Here is a 10564-nt window from a genome sequence, read left to right as displayed (position 1 = left end):
TTATATATATATAATATTAATATCAAAATACTGTTATATATATATATATATATATGTAATTTTATTCTTTTTTTTAATTATTAAAATTATTTTTACTTTTCTTAACATATTATTTATAATTTCTAATAATATATATATACACACAATATATATAGTTATTATATATATATATATTGTATATATTCGTGTGTAATTTAAATATAAGTGTATTTTTATATTAATATACGTATATATAAATATACAAATACACTTAGCATGACATTATATATTTTTTTTCACACTTATTACTTTATTTTAACACTTTATTTGTGATTTTCTACTTGCAGGGAGACTGCCTGTCAGCACAGACAGTCCCCCTGCAGGCAGATACATAGGCACCTATTGCGGTCATGTGATCGAGCGATCACGTGGCCACGGGGTCCTGATCTGCCGTGGGGAGACTGCCTGGGCAGACAGGCAGTCCCCCTGGACCGGGAGGAGCGCTGATCGCTGGTCATCGCACTATGACGGTTACAAAGCAGGACAGACTTGCAGCCTCAAGCAATGTTCTTCAATAACTCCTGTAACAGTGACTTACTAATAACAATTTATACAACTAAAATGTAATTCATAATAAGAACAATGTATCTAATGTATCACAGACTGATTTCTAAACACAGTTATTGTAATTTAAAGACACATTACTGGGAGTATTATTGCTGTGGAGCTATGTTACACACTCAGGCACATTACTGGGAGTATTATTGCTGTGGAGCTATGTTACACACTCAGGCACATTACTGGGAGTATTATTGCTGTGGAGCTATGTTACACACTCAGGCATATTACTGGGAGTATTATTGCTGTGGAGCTCAGTTATACACTCAGACACATTAACCCCTTAAGACCGCAGGACGTACTATGCCGTCCTTATTTTGGTGGCTCTAAACGCCGCAGGACGGCATAGTACGTCCTGGGCGGTCTTCAGCCCCACGTGGCCGGCGGAACATGGCCGCTGCAGATCGCGGTCGGGGGGCATGCCTGGCCCCCCAGGCAGCCCCCCTGTGCCTGGGGACCGCGGTCTGCAGCTTCCGATCGCAGTGACAGGCTGTCACTGCGATCGGTATTTACCATGTGTCAGCCGATTTGAAATCGGCTGACACATGGAGCCGGCCGCATTCTTCTGCAGCAGATCGCGGTCGGGGGACATGCCTGGCCCCCCAGGCAGCCCCCCTGGGGTCAGTGACCGCGATCTGAACTGTCAGGCTGCAGTCTGATCACACTGACAGGCTGCCATAGCCTGTCAGTGCGATCAGTGTTACTATGTGTCAGCCCATTGACATGTAACTGCAGCCATTAGCCCCCTACAGATCGCGGTGGGGGGCATGCCTGTACCTCCCAGGCATCCCCCTGTGGCCAATTACCGCGATCTGTAGGAGGTGATCACAGTGACAGCCAGTCACTGTGATCACTGTTAGTATGTGTCAGCCAATGATCTCAGATCACTGGCTGACACATTGTCTCTGCCCCTCTCCTCACCTCACTTCGATCTGAGAGAGAGAGGCAGAGAGATCGTGGTTTTTGCAGCTCCTGTGGAAAAAGAAAGTTTAAAATTTTTTTCAAAGTTTTAAAATTTATATTTTATTTAACCCTTTCAGTGCTGATCACAGCATATTACTGTGATCAACCTGATTAGGGTATTTATTTATTATTATTTTTTTGGATCAAAAAAAAATTATTTCTAATTTTTTTTTACCCTTTGTGTCAGTCGCAGCAACCCAAATCTCCATTACCCTTTCCCCGCTGCCGTGATCACTATACTGTACAGTATATCTGCTGTACAGTACTGTATCAGTGATCACTGTGATCAGAGGGCTCTCTGATCAGACTGACTTTTTTTTAGGGTTATTTTTATAGATCTGAAAATAACCCTTTCAGTGTACTGATTGCAGCTGCCTATACTGTGATCAGTACATTTATATTATTTTTTGAGGGCGGGTAGTAGGTGTTAGGCAGGTAGATAATTAATTACCCACTTTAGTATATAAATTAATTAATTTGTCCCCCTAGAATGGCACGTCGCTACTCAGCCGAGGAGGCGTATGCCATTCTGGCAGGCAGTGATAGTGACACTCTGCAAGACAGTGACACTATCACTGCCTCTGACATTGAGCCTCTGAGTGAGACCTCAAGTGATGGTGCCCCACCACCACTCACAAGAGGACGCTCAGCAAGCCCAATGCCAGGCGGAGACTGGGTGCCTCCAAATATGATGGCCCCAGAAATACCGCCGTTCACTGTTACACCTGGCATCACTGTAACAGTGGACGACTCCGAGCCAATTCGTTTTTTTGAGCTCTTTATGTCAGACGATATATTTGAGCTCATGGCTCAGCAAACGAATTTGTTTGCTATGCAGTATCTCTCTGCACATCCGGGGTCCCATCATGGTCGCAGGAATATGTGGAGACCCACGGATGTCGCAGAGATGAAGCGGTTTTGGGCTTTAACCCTAATGATGGGTATTGTAAAAAAGCCCAGTATCAGGTCCTACTGGAGCAAGCAACGTATCCTGGCTACACCTCTTTTCCCTGAGGTTATGTTGAGGGATCGCTACCTGCAACTGCTGCGATTCCTTCATTTTAATGATAACTCGCTGTGTCCCCCTAGAAACGACCCACTGTTTGACAGGCTATATAAAATTCGGCCCTTTATTCAACTCCTGTCAGACAAATTTTCTGAAAATTATGTCCCCGATAAAGATATTTCAATTGACGAGTCCCTTATGAAATTTAAAGGTCGACTGCTATTTAAGCAATATATTCCATCGAAGCGGTCCCGATATGGCGTTAAATTTTATAAATTATGTGAATCCTGTACTGGTTACACATGGGCGTTTCGCATTTACCAGGGGAAGGATAGCCATCTTGACCCACCAGGATGCCCTGATTCTGTGGGTACAAGTGGCAAGATTGTTTGGGATCTAATCCTTCCCTTGTTGAATAAGGGATATAGGCTATGGGTTGACAATTATTATACCAGTATAGAATTATTTAAAAATTTATATTGTTTTGAAACCCTAGCCTGTGGCACAGTGAGGAAGAATCGCAGGGGTTTCCCCCAAGCCCTGGCAAGTGGCAGAAGCAGTAGAGGTTCCTCTTCAGCTCTCCGCCAGGATGAGTTGCTTGCTCTTCGCTTCAGAGATAGGAAAGATGTATACATGCTGTCTACGATGCATGACGAAAGTACAGTGCCAGTGTCTGTGAGAGGTAGCACTGAGCATCTGGAAAAGCCGAAGTGCATTGTAGACTACAGCAAGTTTATGGGGGGAGTAGACTTGGCTGACCAATGCATACAGCCCTATCTGGTGAACCGAAAAACTAGGACCTGGTACAAGAAAATTGCAATCTACGTGAGCCAGATTGCAATTTTCAATGCCTATGTCCTCTATACAAAAGAGGTCATAGGTAGGCCCTGCCCTTTCCTCGAATTCACATTAAGCATTTTGTCCCGTATGTTATTTACCCAGCCCCCCAATCCCACTTTGGAATCAGGAGATCTCCAAAGACTTTGTGGCAAACACTTCCCTTCCCGAATCCCATCCACCCCTAGTAAAAAAGCTCCCCAAAAAAAGTGCCGTGTTTGCTACAAGAAAGGAGTCCGAAAGGACTCCAGTTTTTATTGTCCAACCTGCCCATCTCTACCCGCCCTCTGCATAACAGACTGTTTCAAAGTCTACCATACAGAGCTGAATTTCTGAATCACTCTGTATGGGACTTTGGCAGTTTGTTTGCTTGATTTACCTGGATTTCTGACCTCGGCTTGTCCTGACTACGCTTTGTTAGCTGCCTGTACCAACCCATTGGCTTGTTTTACCGACTACTCTGAATTCTGGATTCCCCTGACCTTGGCCTGTCCCTGTTTACGCTAGCCATTCTAAAGTGGCTACACCAAACAACTCAAAATACTACATTTGTAGTACTTGAAATGTGACTTCCCAATAAAAAACTGATCACAGGGTTAATGCTGTGATTAGCACTGAAAGGGTTACAAAAAATAGTTTTTTTTTTTTCGTTTTTTTTACTTCTCAAACTTTTCGCACAGTGACTCTCTATGTGATATCAAAGATCTATCTGCCTCTCTCTGCCTTCAGATCAAAGTGTATGTGGGGTACTGTTCTATTCATGTGATATAATAAAAACCTGGAAACATGGTACATGTAGGTACTGTTATATTCAAAAGACAGTGTTAAATCAAAATACTAAGTCTCTAGTGCACTAACTAATATCAGGATTATGACATTTCCAGTGAAAATGCTATTTATCTGATTAAAAAGACAAAAATCAAAGTAGAAATCACTACATGGGCCCAGCATTTCTGTTAAAATGGCTAGACCTAACATCTCAAATTATGCCATTTGTTATACTCTGGGGTGCCTACTTTTGAAAATGGTATGCCATAACGGTGGGAATGTTATTACCCAGGCTGCCATGCTCTCTCAAAGGCGAGATAGACCCAGAAAATCACTTTGTTAAATTGCCAACTTTGAAAAGGACATCTAATATTTTTGTCCCCATGACTTCCCCCCCAAAACAGAGAATCTAGTACATGGGGGTACTGTTACATTCAGGAGACAATGTTAAATACAAATAGTGAGGCTTTGTTGCAATAACTCATATCAGGAATATGAAATGTCCTGTGAAAATGGAGTTCATGTGCGTGAAAAAGCACAAATAAAGCTATAACCCCTATGTGGGCCCTTCATTTCTGATAAAGTGGTTAGACCAAACATCTTGCAATGCACCATTTCTTATACTCTGGGTTGCCTACTTTTGAAAATGGTATGCCATAATAGTGGAAATGTTATTACCCAGGCTGCCATGCTCTCTCAAATGCGATATAGGCCCAGAAAATCACTTTGCCAAATTTCAATGTAATAAAGCCTAAATGGATAAGCCGTATATATGACCGTGTATATGTGTAACTTTCCAAAACACCATAAAACCTATACATGGGGGGTACCATGGCGCTCGTGAGACCTCACTGAGCAGAACTAGGAGTGTTTCAGGGCAGTAAACTATATACTAACAATAATATTATCAGTGAAAGTACAGATTTTATGTGAAAAATGCAAAAAAAACAAACAAACACTAAATTTGGCTAGTGTTTGTGCCCAAGTGGCTACTAGAAAAGACTGGGCATACCCCATTTTGAATACCCTGGGATGTCTACTTTTTCAAATGGTATGCCATGATGGGGGTAATTTTCATTTCTTGGCTGCCATACGGTCTCAAAGGCAGCCTGGACACTGCAAACTAATCTGACAAATTTCAAGGTGAAAAAGCATAAATGGATAAGCCGTATATATGACCCTGAAACTTTCCAAAACCCCATAAAACCTATACATGGGGGGTACCATGGCGCTCGTGAGACCTCGCTGAGCAGAACTAGGAGTGTTTCAGGGCAGTAAACTATATACTAACAATAATATTATCAGTGAAAGTACAGATTTTATGTGAAAAATGCAAAAAAAACAAACAAACACTAAATTTGGCTAGGGTTTGTGCCCAAGTGGCTACTAGAAAAGACTGGGCATACCCCATTTTGAATACCCTGGGATGTCTACTTTTTCAAATGGTATGCCATGATGGGGGTAATTTTCATTTCTTGGCTGCCATACGGTCTCAAAGGCAGCCTGGACACTGCAAACTAATCTGACAAATTTCAAGGTGAAAAAGCATAAATGGATAAGCCGTATATATGACCCTGAAACTTTCCAAAACCCCATAAAACCTATACATGGGGGGTACCATGGCGCTCGTGAGACATCACTGAGCAGAACTAGGAGTGTTTCAGGGCAGTAAACGATATACTAACAATAATATTATCAGTGAAAGTACAGATTTTATGTAAAAAAAAGAAAACACAAAAAAAAACGCTAACTTTGGCTAGGGTTTGTGCCCAAGTGGCTACTACAAAAGACTGTCCATACCCCATTTTGAATACCCTGGGATGTCTACTTTTTCAAATGGTATGCCATGATGGGGGTAATTTTCATTTCTGGGCTGCCATACGGTCTAAAAGGCAACCTAGGTCACTCAAACCAATCTGTCAAATTTCTATGCAGAAAATAAAATAATGGACAAGTCGTATATTTGACCCTGTAACTTTCCAAAACCCCATAAAACCTATACATGGGGGGTACTGTTTTACTCGTGAGACATTTCTGAATACAAATATGTATGTTTTATTGCAGGAAAACCGAATAGTATTCTGACATTAACAGTTAAATTGCCATGCTGAAATTGAAAAATAACAAGATTTCATAATTTTTTCAAGTTTTTTAGATTTTATTCATATAAAATGGAGTTCCATACATGAATGTTTGATATTAAATGAAAGCCCTGTTTCCCCTGAACAAAATGATATATAATAAGTGTGGGTGCACTTAGTATGAAAGAGGTAAATTATTGTTGAACAGACATATAGTAAAATTCTGTGGTTTGTTTACATTTTTTTTGGATCACAACTTGTACATTTGGCTGCGGTCTTAAGGGGTTAATGGGAGTATTATTGCTGTGGAGCTCAGTTATACACTCAGACACATTACTGGGAGTATTATTGCTGTGGAGCTCAGTTATACGCCCAGACACATTACTGGGAGTATTATTACTGTGGAGCTCTGTTATACGCCCAGACACATTACTGGGAGCATTATTGCTGTGGGGCTCTGTTATACACTTAGACACATTACTGGGAGTATTATTGCTGTGGAGTTCTGGTATACAATCAGACACATTACTGGGAGTATTATGGCTGTGGAGCTCTGTTATTCACTCAGGCACATTACTGGGAGTATTATTGCTGTGGAGCTCTGTTATACACTCAGACACATTAATGGTAGTGAACTAGGGATAACCACACACGAGAAGGATTTGGGAATTGTTATAGACAATAAATTAGGTAGCAATATGCAATGTCAATCTGCCGTTGCTAAGGCCAGTAAGGTTTTGTCATGTTTAAATAGGGGCATAAATTCTCGAGATGAAAATATAATTTTGCCTCTTTATAAATCGCTGGTAAGACCACACCTTGAATATGCTGTGCAATTTTGGGCACCTGTTCTAAAGAAATATATCATGTCACTAGAAAAAGTGCAGAGACAAGCTACAAAATTGTTAAAAGGAATGGAGCATTTTAGTTATGAAGAAAGGTTAAAAAATGTAAATCTCTTTAGTTTGGAAAAACTGCGCCTGAGAGGGGATATGATAACATTATACAAATATATTTGGGGCCAGTACAAACCATTATCTGGAAATCTATTCATAAACAGGGCTATACATAGGACACGAGGTCACACATTTAGGCTTGAAGAAAGGAGATTTTATCTAAGGCAAAGAAAAGTTTTTTTTTTTACAGTAAGAGCAATAAGGATATGGAATTCTTTTCCTGAAGAGGTGGTTTTGTCAGAGTCTATACAGATGTTTAAACTGCAATTGGATAAATACTTGCAAAAACATAACATACGGGGATTTAATTTCTAATTAGTGGGGTAACAGCTGCTTGATCCAAGGAGACATCTGACTGCTATTTTGGGGTCAAGAAGGAATTTTTTCCTAGTTTGTTGCAAAATTGGAAGCGCTTCAGACTGGGTTTTTTGCCTTCTTTTGGATCAACAGCAACAACATACGTGAGGAAGGCTGAACTTGATGGACGCAAGTCTCTTTTCAGCTATGTAACTATGTAACTATGTAACTATATATGACACATTACTGGGAGTATTATTGCCGTGGAGCTCTGTTATACACTCAGGCACACTACTGGGAGTATTATGGCTGTGGAGCTCTGTTATACACTCAGACACTTTACTGGGAGTATTATTGCTGGGGAGCTCTGTTATACACTCAGACACATTACTGGGATTATTATTGCTGTGGAGCTCTGTTATACACTCAGACACATTACTGGGATTATTATTGCTGTGGAGCTCTGTTATACACTCAGACACATTACTGGGAGTATTATTACTGTGGAGCTCTGTTATACACTCAGACACATTACTGGGAGTATTATGGCTGTGGAGCTCTGTTATACACTCAGACACATTACTGGGAGTATTATTGCTGTGGAGCTCTGTTATACACTCAGACACATTACTGGGAGTATTATTGCTGTGGAGCTCCGTTATACACTCAGACACATTACTGGGAGTATTATTGCTGTGGAGCTCTGTTATACACTCAGACACATTACTGGGAGTATTATTGCTGTGGAGCTCTGTTATACACTCAGACACATTACTGGGAGTATTATTGCTGTGGAGCTCTGTTATACACTCAGACACATTACTGGGAGTATTATTGCTGTGGAGCTCTGTTATACACTCAGACACATTACTGGGAGTATTATTGCTGTGGAGCTCTGTAATACTCTCAGACACATTACTGGGAGTATTATTGCTGTGGAGCTCTGTTATACACTCAGACACATTACTGGGAGTATTATTGCTGTGGGGCTCTGTTATACACTCAGACACATTACTGGGAGTATTATTGCTGTGGGGCTCTGTTATACACTCAGACACATTACTTGGAGTATTATTACTGTGGAGCTCTGTTATACACTCAGACACATTACTGGGAGTATTATTACTGTGGAGCTCTGTTATACACTCAGACACATTACTGGGAGTGTTATTGCTGCGGAGCTCTGTTATACACTCAGACACATTACTTGGAGTATTATTACTGTGGAGCTCTGTTATACACTCAGACACATTACTGGGAGTGTTATTGCTGCGGAGCTCTGTTATACACTCAGACACATTACTGGGGGTATTATTGCTGTGGAGCTCTGTGACACATTACTGGGAGTATTATTGCTGTGGGGCTCTGTTATACACTCAGACACATTACTGGGAGTATTATTGCTGTGGAGCTCTGTTATACACTCAGACACATTACTGGGAGTATTATTGCTGTGGAGCTCTGTTATACACTCAGACACATTACTGGGAGTATTATTGCTGTGGGGCTCTGTTATACACTCAGACACATTACTGGGAGTATTATTGCTGTGGAGCTCTGTAATACTCTCAGACACATTACTGGGAGTATTATTGCTGTGGAGCTCTGTTATACACTCAGACACATTACTGGGAGTATTATTGCTGTGGGGCTCTGTTATACACTCAGACACATTACTGGGAGTATTATTGCTGTGGAGCTCTGTTATACACTCAGACACATTACTGGGAGTATTATTGCTGTGGGGCTCTGTTATACACTCAGACACATTACTGGGAGTATTATTGCTGTGGGGCTCTGTTATACACTCAGACACATTACTGGGAGTATTATTACTGTGGAGCTCTGTTATACACTCAGACACATTACTGGGAGTATTATTGCTGTGGAGCTTAGTTATACACTCAGCCACATTACGGGGAGTATTATTGCTGTGGAGCTTAGTTATACACTCAGACACATTACTGGGAGTATTATTACTGTGGAGCTCTGTTATACACTCAGACACATTACTGGGAGTATTATTACTGTGGAGCTCTGTTATACACTCAGACACATTACTGGGAGTGTTATTGCTGCGGAGCTCTGTTATACACTCAGACACATTACTGGGAGTATTATTGCTGTGGAGCTCTGTTATACACTCAGACACATTACTGGGAGTATTATTACTGTGGAGCTCTGTTATACACTCAGACACATTACTGGGAGTGTTATTGCTGCGGAGCTCTGTTATACACTCAGACACATTACTGGGGGTATTATTGCTGTGGAGCTCTGTGACACATTACTGGGAGTATTATTGCTGTGGAGCTCTGTTATACACTCAGACACATTACTGGGAGTATTATTGCTGTGGAGCTCTGTTATACACTCAGACACATTACTGGGAGTATTATTGCTGTGGAGCTCTGTGACACATTACTGGGAGTATTATTGCTGCGGGGCTCTGTTATACACTCAGACACATTACTGGGAGTATTATTGCTGTGGAGCTCTGTTATACACTCAGACACATTACTGGGGGTATTATTGCTGTGGAGCTCTGTGACACATTACTGGGAGTATTATTGCTGTGGAGCTCTGTTATACACTCAGACACATTACTGGGAGTATTATTGCTGTGGAGCTCTGTTATACACTCAGACACATTACTGGGAGTATTATTGCTGTGGAGCTCTGTGACACATTACTGGGAGTATTATTGCTGCGGGGCTCTGTTATACACTCAGACACATTACTGGGAGTATTATTGCTGTGGAGCTCTGTTATACACTCAGACACATTACTGGGAGTATTATTGCTGTGGAGCTCTGTTATACACTCAGACACATTACTGGGAGTATTATTGCTGTGGAGCTCTGTGACACATTACTGGGAGTATTATTGCTGTGGAGCTCTGTTATACACTCAGATACATTACTGGGAGTATTATTGCTGTGGAGCTCTGTTATACACTCAGACACATTACTGGGAGTATTATTGCTGTGGAGCTCTGTGACACATTACTGGGAGTATTATTGCTGTGGGGCTCTGTTATACACTCAGACACATTACTG

The sequence above is a fragment of the Pelobates fuscus genome, chromosome 9 (genome assembly GCF_036172605.1).
Source record: "Pelobates fuscus isolate aPelFus1 chromosome 9, aPelFus1.pri, whole genome shotgun sequence".
NCBI lineage: Eukaryota > Metazoa > Chordata > Amphibia > Anura > Pelobatidae > Pelobates > Pelobates fuscus.
The sequence above is the reverse complement of the archived record's forward strand: the minus strand, read 5'-3'. Positions refer to the sequence as shown.